Source organism: Pogona vitticeps, chromosome 3, assembly GCF_051106095.1.
Source record: "Pogona vitticeps strain Pit_001003342236 chromosome 3, PviZW2.1, whole genome shotgun sequence".
Lineage (NCBI taxonomy): Eukaryota > Metazoa > Chordata > Lepidosauria > Squamata > Agamidae > Pogona > Pogona vitticeps.
In genome coordinates, this window is record NC_135785.1 from 191,921,499 (window position 1) to 191,934,514 (window position 13,016).

Here is a 13,016-nt window from a genome sequence, read left to right on the forward strand (position 1 = left end):
AAGCTGGAATTACAACTGTATTATTATATTAGCTTCAGAGATACAAATTGTGCCAAATTCTAGCCTGTTTTTGAAAAAAAGAAATAGAAGCTGAAACAATAAACCTTAAATGAATCTGGAAATCATGTTTTTCTTGAGCTGCCTTCACATGTGTTCTGCTGCTGTTCTGTATGGCATACTGTCATGGGCAGTTTCAGCTACAATTTCTGAGTATATAGAGCATTAAATTATTTTTGTGAAATTATAATTACTGTTGCAATTTTGTAAATTGTACTTAATTTCACTTTTTATATAAAATATAATTAACTGTGGAAACCCTGCTTACTTTTTGTGAATGGAATCTTGTCATTTTGTTTCTGTAAACTTTTTAGTATATAAATGGACACTAAAAGTATGTAACAGCAACACTATTTGGTATTGCACTAGTAGGAATAAATGTGATTTAAAGTGTTGCTGATTTTGTTCTCAATTATGTTTGCAAACAAATCCATGAATAAACAAAAATGAAGTCTGTTCTTTTTGTTGAAATTTACTGATGCACTGTTTAAAATAAATAAATCATATTTTACTTAATAAAATCTCATACTGCTGTTTTTCTAACCTGAAATTAATGTGGCATTTAGATTTGTTGCAGAACAAAGGTTGCAGAAATACTACAGATTTCCTGGTTTAGGGAGTAACTACATTGGATATTTATCCTGAAGTTTATGTTGGATTGGGAAAAGATGAACTGAGATTTAAATTCAGTGACTATATGATGTAAAGCTTAGTATGGGAAAGCATGTTGTAAAATTGTCTTTATTGAGCAAGGAATCATCTTCAATTGTTTGATTGACAGGGCTGGCTTAAATTTGTTCTGACTTGGTCAGCATCATTTTTGTCCGCTTTCTGCCAGTATAATCACTTGATCCAACACAAAGGGGCACACTCCCCTCAGCCAAGTGCCTCTAATCTCTATGTCGATTCTTATTAATTTATATAAATTTATAAAAGAAAACGAAAACGAAAAGGCTTTAACCTTTTTTGGTTGTAATTTAAAGATCTCTGAAATGGTTAAAAGCTAAAACACTATGTTTAACACTGATACTACTAATTTCCTTCATTAATAAGAAAGAACTGAATTGGTTATTCAGTATCTTGAAATCAGTTCCCTCAGAGCCTCATTTGTTTCTTCTGAAACACATCTGAAATTGTAAGAGCTGCAAACACCAGAGTGTTAAATGAATGCTACCAATTTCCTAACTGGATGTGTATGTGGATCGGGAGAGAGAGAATGAGTGAAAAAAAACTTCAGAAAGTAGGAAAATAGACTGTACTGGGGTAAGGGTTTACAGTGTAGATACCATGTTTCCTGGAAAATAAGACAGGGTCTTATATTAATTTTTGCTACAAAAACGCATTAGGGCTTATTTTCATGGGGTGTTTCATTTTCTTCATGTACAACAATTTACTCAAACACATGTCAACAACTTCTGGTTGCAGCACAATGGTGGAGGGCGGAGTTTTACTTCATTGGGGCTTATTTGGGGGGTAGGGCTTATATTAAGAGCATCCTAAAAATCATACTAGGGCTTGTTTTCAGGTTAGGTCTAATTTTGGGGGGAACGGTATATAAAATGTATCTTTGTGTGTAAAGGCATTTGAACTGATGAACTCACTAGGTTATGATTAACAGTAATAACTTCTTTTAATATGACTCATTGAATTAATTTTATTGTCTATATAAATAAGCAGTTCAAATCTCCCCTGTAAGTTCAAGAAGCTTCTCCAGACGTCAGCAAATTTTAAATATATTTATAACACAATGCTAAGCATGTTTCCTTGGAAGCAAGTCCTATGTTCTGTGATGTTTCTCCCTTCTGTTTGCATTTGGGAATGTGTCTTAAGTACAGTCCTGTACAGTTCTGTCTAAAATAAGTCTAGGTGAACACTATGAGGTTTAATTTGATCCAATGTGAAATTTTATTTCCAGGCTGTGAACAAGTGCTGAAGGACTTCCCTATATCGTTTGTGTTCTGGTTTCAATTATCAACCATAATGGCACATGCAGTTCCTCCAGTTTGTGAAAAAAATGGCTGTAAAGAAGAGTCAGTATCTGTGCCTGGAAGTGAGTGTGTCATGACCTTCAAAGATGCAAACAACAGTGGGAAAAGGAAGTGATTCATAAACTGTTAGGTAGCACTTTCAAGGGAGGAACAGATAGTAGTATCTTTTCCTACTTTGTTTAAAAGGGGGCCTTACTTTTAAAGTAGCACAGCAGGTAGGAAGCTAGCAATAAAAATCTTTTTAAAAGCTTTACAAAATCATAATATTGTCAGGATTATTAGAAACACGTTATGGATTCTCATTTCCAATACAGTCAACTCATTTATTGGCTCAAGAGCCTTGTATCACTAGTCTGTCATGAGCAGGTGCATTTGCTGATAAGACTCTGTGGGTTGTTCCTCTTTGTGTTGATTCATGGCTCTTCATTGTTCAGGTGGTAGTGATTTTCTTTTTACTTGGCCTGCACTAAAAAGAATTTAACAGTATTGCATGCCACTTAGTTTTCCAGAGGGGAAAGTCAGTGGGTTTGTCACCCAATGATTCAGGCAGCTATCAAGAATGTTGTTTGTCAAAATAAATCTCCTATTTGACCAGCTGGAGAGTTAATCTTCTCTAGGCAGTATGCTGTTATTTGAATACACTATATTTTGTACAAAATAATTTGCACAGACGTTGACTTCTAGTAGCTACGACTGTGCTTTGTTTCCTTGATAGCATTTTCTATTATTGCATGAATTAGCCCTAAGTAAATGTCATAAGCAACTTATCCTTTTCTTGTAAAAGATCATAATCATAAACCATTCTGTGATATAATGATCCTAGGATGTTTTGCTTCTCTGTTTATTTTGATGTTTTGTAAGGCAACTTATATTTTCTGTACGAAAGAGTTATAAAGTGGCATTGTGAAAGCCAGAACTACCAGATGTGTATAATTAAGCAAGGGGGTGGCGGATTTGACTTCTGTCTACCAGCTTTGCCCACAGACTATCTCTACTTGTACTTCAGAGGCAGTGAATAAAATGGGCTGTGTTCCCCAAAATGTGTCTTGTTCTTTAAGCTGGAAAGGAACAAATTCTTAGAATTTGCAACTTTTCTAACAATTATATCTCCAAATTCATTTTAGAATTATCGCTCCACTCAGTTCAAAAGCACTCAAATTGGATTTCAAAATATTGTATGTTGTGGGATCAGATGTAGACATGCTGAAGAAGATTTCTGTAAATCAGCAGAATAGTCAATACAGTATAGCTAACTCTAGATCAGGGGTCTCAAACATGCGGCCCGGGGGCCATTTGTGGCCCCCCAGATGATAGTTTGTGGCCCTCACCTTGCCTGCCCCCCCAAAGCGCCCACACATCCTCTGCTGTCAAGAGTAAAAAAAAGCCTTGCCTCGCTCGCCGGCTCTCTCCCAAGACAGCACCTCTTGCACCCTCCATCCAGAACTGCAGCCAGCCCGCCTGTCTGCTGGCTAAGGAAACTCTTGGGCGGCTTCCTCGGGCTCTTGCTCTGTTTGGCGGAAAATCTGATGCGGCCCAGCCTCACCCAGACTCTGCCTCCAGCGGCCCCCAGGTAAATTGAGTTTAAAACCCCTGCTCTAGATCCAAGCTCCAGTATATAAAATACTAGAAACTTAAAAAGCAACTGGCCTGATTCCATTTTTTTAAATTGGACACAGTTTTCTTCTTCAGTGAAATTAGTAGCTAAAATCCATTTGGCATAATAGGACTAAAAATTTATACAGAAGAGATAAAAGGATAATAGAATGCTTTGAAGAGGAATCCTATGATGAAGAATCTCCAGTTTTAGAAAGTCCAGAAGCTGCTCTGAAAGCACTAGGAAGAAATAAATCACCACAGGTAAATGAAATACCAAAGAAGCATTTCAAGCCATGAAGATTGAATCTGTCAAAATCCTAACAAAACATGCTAAAGAAATATGGAAAACAAAGCAACGGCCCATAGACTGGCAATGTTCAATATACATTCCAATCACCAAGAAAGGAGGTGCCAAGGAGTGCAGTAACTATAGGTTCACTGCTTAAATTTCCTATTAAAGGGGAAATCACTATCTGTTATTCTCAGCATCTAATCCAGTTTTTAAGCACTTTAAAAATTAATTATTTAAAATAATATCGAACTGTATGTGTATATATTGAATTTTAACTATGTGTATGACCAAAACAAACAATACTTTTGACTCTCCTCTATCAGACTATCCCCAATATCCCTGACTGGCACCTTTTTTTGACAAGTGGTCCACCATCACTAAGGACACTTGGGTGCTAGCCATTATTCATTTCCTTTACCTGTTGGAATTCAAGGAGCTTCCTCCTCTCGGTCATGTAAGACCCACAACGTACTCACCTGCTCTAGTTTACACTGCTTCTTCAAAAATGTGCTACCCAGAGAGTGCTTCCCCAAGATGTTCTGAACGGCTTCCACTCCTGCTACTTCACAGCCCCCAAAAAGTATGGAGGCCTCCATCCCATTTTAGACCTGTGACTATTGAACACCTACATTCATCCAAGGTGCTTTTGCATGGTCACCCTCAAATCAGTCATCCCTATGCTTCAACCAGGTGATTGGTTCATGGTTATAGATCTCCAGGACGCTTATTTCCACATTTCAATTCACAAAAATCATTTCAAATACCTCCGCTTCCTCTTCATAGACACTGCTTATCAATTCTGTGCCCTTCAGCCTGTCTACTGCTCTGAGGACCTTCACAAAGTGTGTGGTTCCAGTTGCTGTCTATCTTTGTCTACACAACATCACAGTGTTCCCATATATAGACAACTGGTTGGTAGTAGCAAAACCACACAGCGCAGCCCTAAGGAACACTACCGTTGTTCTTCAGACTTTGGCGGATCTCGGCATTCAAGTCAATCACTAAGAATCTCATCTGGAGCCACCGATCAAATTGGGGCCCATCTCAATTCCATCGTTGCCAGGGTGTTTAGCCCTCCAGAGAGAATACTCAAGGCGAGCCATCTGCCCCTTCTGGCGTTACACTACAGTCACCACTCACCATACACAGCACCTGCTAGGCCTGATGGCTTCAACTACATCTGTTCTTCAACATGCGAGACTGAAGATGAGGTCCTTGCAAGCATGGTACCTATCCCAGTTCGACCCTCTCATAGACCATCCTTCCAAGCGTCTACTGGTCACTCCATCTTCTCCCTTCTCTGCAGTTGGTGGGGGATGCCAGGTCTCAACGTCTTTGCCACTCAGACCAACACCAAGTGCAGCAGATACTGCTCATGGGCAGGGAGAGGAGACAACTCTCTAGGAGATGCTTTCATGGTAGATTGGGACGACAGCCTACTTATCTTTTTCCACCCATTCCATTCATCTAGAGCAATGGTCCCCAACCTTGGGCCTCCAGATGTTCTTGGACTTCAACTCCCAGAAATCCTGGCCAGCAGAGGTGGTGGTGAAGGCTTCTGGGAGTTGTAGTCCAAGAACATCTGGAGGCCCAAGGTTAGGGACCACTGATCTAGAGGACGATAATCAGGATCCATCAGCTGGATGGAGATGCCATTTTGATAACACTGTGGTGGCCTTGTCAACCATGGTTTACCACTCTCAGAGCCATGGCTTCAGACTTTCTCAGATTACCCCTTCAACCTTCCCTTCTCACTCAGGACGAGGGTTAGATTTGCCATCCCAACCTCAGCTCTCTACACCTCACTGCGTGGAGAATTCTCCCAACGTGGCTGAAGTCCTGAATAGAGCAAGGAAGCCCTTTACTCAATTACGGTACTCATATAAATGGAACTCTTTCCTCAAATTTGCTGGATCGCAGAAATTGTCTACAGTCCCAGTTTCCCTGAACAGTCTTCTTAAGTTCCTTCGTTATCTGTTTGACCAAGGCTTGGCCCATTCTACGTTAAAGGTTTATATTTCTGTGATAGTTTCATACCAACTGGAAGGATCTGAAGCTTCTCATTTCTTTTCTCATCTACGTTAAAGAGTTTTCTGAGAGGATTGCGAAACATGCGTCCACCTACTCGACCTCCATTTCCTCAGTGGTCTCTTCAGGTCATATTGAATTTTAACTATGTGTATGACCACATAGTTAAAAATACAAACCAGAATATATGTATTTTAAAATTGCTACACAATGTATTTTATACAAGTTTGGAAGAGATGGTCTATGGTTTTGCCACTGGTGCCTCCCCTAATGCTCAGATTACAATGAATGTAGAAGTCTTCTGACTTCTACATTTGTTGTAATCTGAGCACTAAATATGATTCCCTTTCTTCAAAACACTCAATATTAGAGGAGGCACCAGTGGCAAAAATATAGCCCATCTCTTCCAAACTTGTATAAAACACATTGTGTAGCAATTTTAAAATACATATATTTTAAAATACATATACAGTGGTGCCTCGCTTAACGAGCGCACCGTACAATGACGAAATCGCATAGCGATCCCTTTTTGGGATCGCTAATGCGATCGTTCAACATTTTTTTGATAGGGCAAAATTCGCTTTGCGAGGATCGGTAAGCATTTCGCTTACCGATCTTCGCAAAACGAAGCCCGACGATCAGCTGTTCAGCGGCCAAAATGGCCACCGGAAGCCTGGAAATGGCCCAAAATGGCCGCGCGCAGCGTTTTCGCGCCCTCGTTAAGCGAGGGGAGGGCGCGAAAATGGCTGCCGTCCATTAAGAAGCATCGCTGAACGGTGAGTATTCGGCCCATTTGGAACGCATTAAACCATGTTTAATGCGTTCCAATGGAATTCCCTACCCCGTTCAACGATGCTTCAGCATAGCGAAGGTTAATCCAGAACGGATTAACCTTGCTATGTGAGGCACCACTGTACATACATATGCCTGCCAGGATAGATTTGACTTAAATCAAATTGGTTTAATTAAAAATAACTGATGTTGACTATTTAAATCAAAATAATTCACTGATTTTTTTAAAAAAATCATTTTTACCAACTTTGGTGCCCATTTTCCCTACCCCTGCATCCATTTGGTCAGAACTGAACATGTGTATGAGCATGACTTATAACACACATTTTTACATGTATCATTTTAAACTACGGAGCCATCGTCTTCCACAAACAGGTCAGGATATAATGTTGAAGATTCTTTGCAATCACTATCCACGCCATCAGTCTTTAATCCAAACTAACCAAAATGAAGTTTTTCATGTGCCTTGAAAAGGTCCTTTTATTATTTTATTATGTAGATTTTATCTGGCAGAGAAAGAGTATTCTAAATAAATAAAAGACTTTCGAAGATGGGACTGAGATACTATATTTGCTTTCTCCAGTAAACATAATTTTTTCTTCATGGCCTCTGTGAATATACACAAATGGGTTTTACTGTGCCTGCACAGGACTCCTCAGAATATTCTAGAGCTTAGAAAGATGTGATTTGCAGGATGTTGGCCCGTGGTGCGCATGCTCAACCCATCCGTATTTCCTCAGTGGTCTCTTCAGGTCATTCTTCGTGCACTGACTCATCCTCTGTTTGAGCCCATGGGTTCTGTGCACCTCAAACTTCTTTCTATTAAAACTTTGTTCCTTGTTGCGATAACTTCTGCACATCGAGCAAGCAAACTGGCTGCTCTTCAATCTGATGCCTCTTATATTCAATTTTTTCCTGACAAGGTTGTGTTATATCCAGATGCGTCTTTCCTTCCCAAAGTGATCTCTGATTTCCATGTTAATCAACCTTTGATTCTCTCAATGTTATTTCCTAATTCATCTTCTGATGTCAAGTGCATGCTCCACTACCTTGATGTTCGTCGTGCCCTGGCATTCTACATTTCCAGAACCAAGGACTTCTGTACTTTTCCCAGACTTTTTGTGTGTTTCCATGGCCCACGAAAGGGTTCTCCTTCCTCCTCACAGACACTCTTGAGGTGGATTGTCTTGGCCATTACATTGGCTTATGGCTTGCCAGGCAAGACTCCGCCAGAAGTGCTAAAGGCACGCTCCACAAGAGTGATGTCAACATCAATAGCTTTGCTGCATGGCGTTGAAGTCCCTGACATCTGTTGAGTGGCCACTTGGTCCACACCCTCAACTTTTGTGACGGACTATCATCTTGACGTCAGGGCCAAGAAGGAAGCAAATTTCGGAAGGGCTGTGCTACCTTTTTTGTTGGCGTGACAGCCCTCCTTCTGGTAAGTGAGCTTGCTAGTCACCCATTTATGTGGATTCACAGAGGCCATGAAGAAGAAAGGGGGGTTACTTACCTGTAACCTTGTTTCTTTAAGTGGTCCTCTGTGAATCCACACATCCTGCCCAGCTTCCCCGCTGTCCGTCACTTGAGCTTTGTGGGACTGCGGCGACATTCAGAATTGAGGCAATATGGGCAGGCAGAGCATACGCGCCACAGGGCAATGCCCTACTAATCATGTCTTTTTAAGCTCTAGAATATTCCGAGGAGTCCTGCACAGGCACTGTAAAACCCATTTGTGTGGATTCACAGAGGACCACTCAAACAACCATGGTTACAGGTAAGTAACCTCTCTATCTTAATCCCCACCCCCTGAACTTTCCTAGGTGGAATTTTTCAGGTTGAAATTCCTGGAAGAATTTTTTAGATGGAATTCTTTGCATGCTACTATAATCCTATATTGTTTTAATACACATTATTTTCAAGGATGAGTACAATCCGGCTAAAGTGAATCAACTTTTAATTTCCTTGACTAAAGGTCAGCTGTGCACAAGTTTAAATCCTACTGAAATCAGGAAGCAAATATGAGTGCTTAAATCTGACTAGATTGTGTCCGCACATAGGTTTTATTTTTAATCCCTAGTCAATCTTTTGGACAAGTAAATGTTAGGTTGCATTTCAGGCAAAACTTTCAGCCAGATCCTAGCTCAATGGATGAAGCACTACCAGACTTTATGACAGCTCACAATAGGCAGAATCTGTCTTTGGTCTTGGCAACCATTTTTAACAATGCAAAAGAAACTGACAAAAGTACATGCATGCAAACAATTTATGAATCCCAACCTCCAAGGAATACTATAATTGCATGTATTTATCAAATTACCAAGTAATTGTGCTAAAGCAGCTCGGGTTAAACTACTGCACAAATTTTAATTAAAATTCACTTTCTCTGCATAAAAATAAAAGGATTTCATGGAGCCGTATAATTAAATCTCAACAGGGTAGTTGTAATAGAAAATGTCAATGTTTAACCTGCATTAATTGTGTGATACTATTTGGCCTCATCTTCTTGGTAGCTTTTTTTGTTGATGAGGAAGGAATATGATTCAGGAGTGGGAACTTAAAAGAAAAATAATGCTACATCTGAAGCTTCTTTCTGCAAGAGTGGCTATTCATTCACTTCACACTGAGCAGCTGATTAACACAATATATTACTCTAGTTTTTCAGAGACATGAAGGTAATGTCTTCTCAGCAGTAGGTAACTGCTGTACAATAAAAATAATAGGATTGAATATTACATAGTATTGGCTGCATGGTATTTACACTTGCACTGAAATTGGTTATTGTAGGAAACTACAATTACTGCACTTTGAAATTAGGAAATTCAAGATTTCAACTATCAAGTATCAAACATACAATAGTTGAAATTCAAGATATCAAGTATCAAATACTATACAAAACTTGATTTCAAAATTAGTTATTTTAAAATTTCAAGATGCAACTGAGAGAATCTAAAATGGCAACACTTGCCTTTTATAGCAGCTTTATGAACAGATTACCAGTGTTGTGCGGGCATGAGCTATATGCATGGAGATGGGACACATATTTTTAATTAGGACTGTGGAGTGTTTACAAAACATGAAGTGGAAGACTTTTGTGTACCAAAAAAGCTCACGTGTTTAATGAAAACTGACTGCTTCTGATAGACTTAACAAATTTTGTAAGTAAGACATACTACTTGCATACATCCTAGGAAATTTTTCAGGATTAATACATAATTATTCCCAAGGTCTGATCAGGTAATTTTACTACTTTTGGTGATTATTCTATGTTACTGACTAGACAAGGAATGCTCCTGATCTTGGCCACAGTCCTAGCTAGCCAAGATGGCAGAGGTCTGACTGTGCGGAATCCAAACCCTTCCCAACCTCTGGATGTTGGAAATTACTTAACACTACTCTGACCTGACCTAACTTTGTTTTGGCATAATGGTTCTGAATTGAGCATGATTTGAATCTGGCATAACAAACATACACACACACACACACACACACTTACACACTTTTGTGGCTCTTCTGGCAGTTGATTTCAGCCACCACATCAATTGTGCTGGCGGACCTCAGATTAGACAGCACAAGGGCAGCTGTTGTGACACAAAAGGCATTTGCCCTTTCCAAAGCATACTTTTCAGTTTAAATCGCATGTTAATCACACAAATGCAGAAGGCAATGGGCAAGAAACAACAATCAGAAAGTAGAGATCCACAAGGACAGGTCAGTCTCTAACCCTATCACATTGTTAAATTGGCTGATATCCAGTAGTAAGTAGTACAGGCCTACTAAACTAATACCATGTTTCCCTGAAAATAAGACAGGGTCTTATATTAATTTTTGCTCCAAAAAAGCAGTAGGGCTTATTTTCAGGGGATGTTTTATTTTTTTCATGTACAACAATCTATGTTTATTCAAATACAGTCATGTCTTCTTCTGGTTGCTGGACAATGGTGGAGGGCAGGGTTTCACTTAACTAGGGCTTATTTTCAAGTTAGGTCTTATTTTCAGGGAAACAGGGTAGAAGACCCACCAAATCCCCACTAATTTAATAGGCCTAGTCTAATTGTGATTTACTACTGGATTTCAGCCAATCAATAATTAAAAGGGGACTCATTTATTCACAGATTAAAAGAAAAAAGTTTAGGGATTGAGCCATACTTTCCTCTATGTAGAAAATACTTAAGAAGAAGGGTAACAAACTTGCTATGATCCATGGGTGTACTTACATAAATACTAGGATCATTGAAAGAGCAGTACAGTACAACTAGATATTAATGTTTGTGACAAGAATAGGATTCAAAAGAATCTGCTACCTTCTCCTCTTCTGGTAATGGCTGCTCTCACCAGGCAGGCCTCTATCTTGACAAACAGGTCCTTTGTGCTCAGCTACCAATCTGGCTAGATTACTTTGTTACAGTAATATAGAATGTTTTGGCACAACAATTGAAAAAGTATATTATTTTTAACTTCAATGACTTACAGTACAGCTAGTGTCAAGTGACGTATGTAGTTCTAATGTTTCAGATGGTGCATTTTGCTTGCAGTGGATCAAACAAATGAAACAAAGTTATTCCGAAGCCAACCAAACAGTCAAGTAATATTCATTATGTGCAATATCTAATATTTCTGATTAAACAAGCAAGAAACAGTAACTGCATTTGTAACTAATCAGAGAGTGAGAAACTGTTAAACAAATCTTTGTTTAAAATGGGAAATTCCAGTCTTCTCCCATTAATCTTACAAATACAGAAATCTCCCAAACTATATGTGTTAGAAAAGAGAAATTTTTACTATATATAGTAATATATAATTAATGGGAGTCAGGGCCAAACAGAGGGAATATATATATAATAAAAATAAAAATGTCTCGGCACAGGCTGAAAGAGAAAGGCAGGCATGTGTATGTATGTATGTATGCATGCATGCATGTATGCATGCATGCATGTGCTGATGCATCATGTATAGTAGATCATTTTTTAAGAACTGGAAGAAAAAGCTATCCTCCCTAAGTAATCAGTCAACATTCTCTGCCCTCACACCTTTCTGGCCTGTTTGGGGGCCATTTTGGCTAGTCAGGGCCACACAGAGGGAAAATGTGTTAGAAAAGTCAGCACCACTTATGCTAACTGCTACAAATAACTAAATGCTAAATCTTACACCTGTCTGATCTCATTTAATTTGCTCTTTTGGAGAAGCAAAGAAAGAATGAAGCACCTATCAGAAAAGGGAGTGTAGTTATATCTATTGGGATGGGCCACCATTAGCAAGTCTACAGCAAAAGAAAAAAAAGAAATAAACGTGTTGTGACCATTTTAATACCAACAGATTTCAACCTGAACTTTTGCGAATTACTATCATTAGCATTCATATGATACATTTTAAGGCAAAGCTGTCAGGATTTCATATATGCACATAATGAAAGTCAGTACAGGGAGATAGTGATCAATATGAATAAATGGGTTTTCTCCCCACCCCAATGAAGAATAACATGAGAGCCAGTGTACTGTACTGGGTAGAGCTATGGACTAGGTTTTGGGAGACATGGGTTCCAATCCCCTCTCTGTGCCACAGACAGTCACTGGAAGGTGGCACTGATAAATCCACTCCTTAAAAATATACTTAGACATTCTAAGCGTCTCACGTGCCTTGAAAACCCTACTAGGGACCCCACAAGTCGATTTGAGGAGACACAACACCATGACTAACTTACGCTGGCAATGCCCTCGTATGTATGTGCACAGGTATAACTGCCCCGGTTTGGATTTTGGCGTGGAAGCCTTAAGAGGGCATTCCGCGTGAAGACGAAATAAGCAATACAACAGAAGCCCCGGAGCCTTCTGGATAATCTCTTCCGAAGTGTCTCTAGCGCTTGCCTCGGGAAGGTACTGTCGCGGAAGCCTTTTTTTTTTTTTTTTAAAGGCGGGAATGGAGGGCTGTGAAGCCAGAGCGGGGAGCAGCGGTGAGGAAAAGTCAGTTGAGCCGGAATGGCTGGCGTCCCCAGCCATCCACGGGGAAGGCGCGAACGGCTTCGGCGGCCTTGTTAGAGCGCCGGTGCTGACCCGGTGGCCTCGGCCCATTCCTTCCCTTTTTGCCTACGTGCGGGCTGGGGGGGGGCGACGCTGCTTGCCCGGGAGCCGCCGGCTTGAGTGCGAAAAGGAAGTCAGGGCCGAGCGACGGGCTGTGGTCCATCCACAGACCATTCCGCGCTCCGGTTCCGCCGCCTCCCTGGGGCGCCCGGGCCCACAGACGGCTTCGTGGTGCGGCAGAGCATC

General features: G+C 40.1%; 1 protein-coding gene across 2 annotated transcripts in view; it reads left to right on the forward strand.

The window, feature by feature from the left end:
• Nucleotides 1-12,367: 12,367 nt before the first annotated feature.
• The window catches only part of LOC110077679 (uncharacterized), a 56,657-nt gene continuing 56,008 nt past the window's right edge, over nt 12,368-13,016 (forward strand). For both annotated transcript variants that reach the window (XR_013543575.1, XM_072994262.2), the window contains exon 1: nt 12,368-12,626. The gene's annotated coding sequence lies outside the window, so the exon portion shown is untranslated. The remainder of the gene's footprint in view (nt 12,627-13,016) is intronic.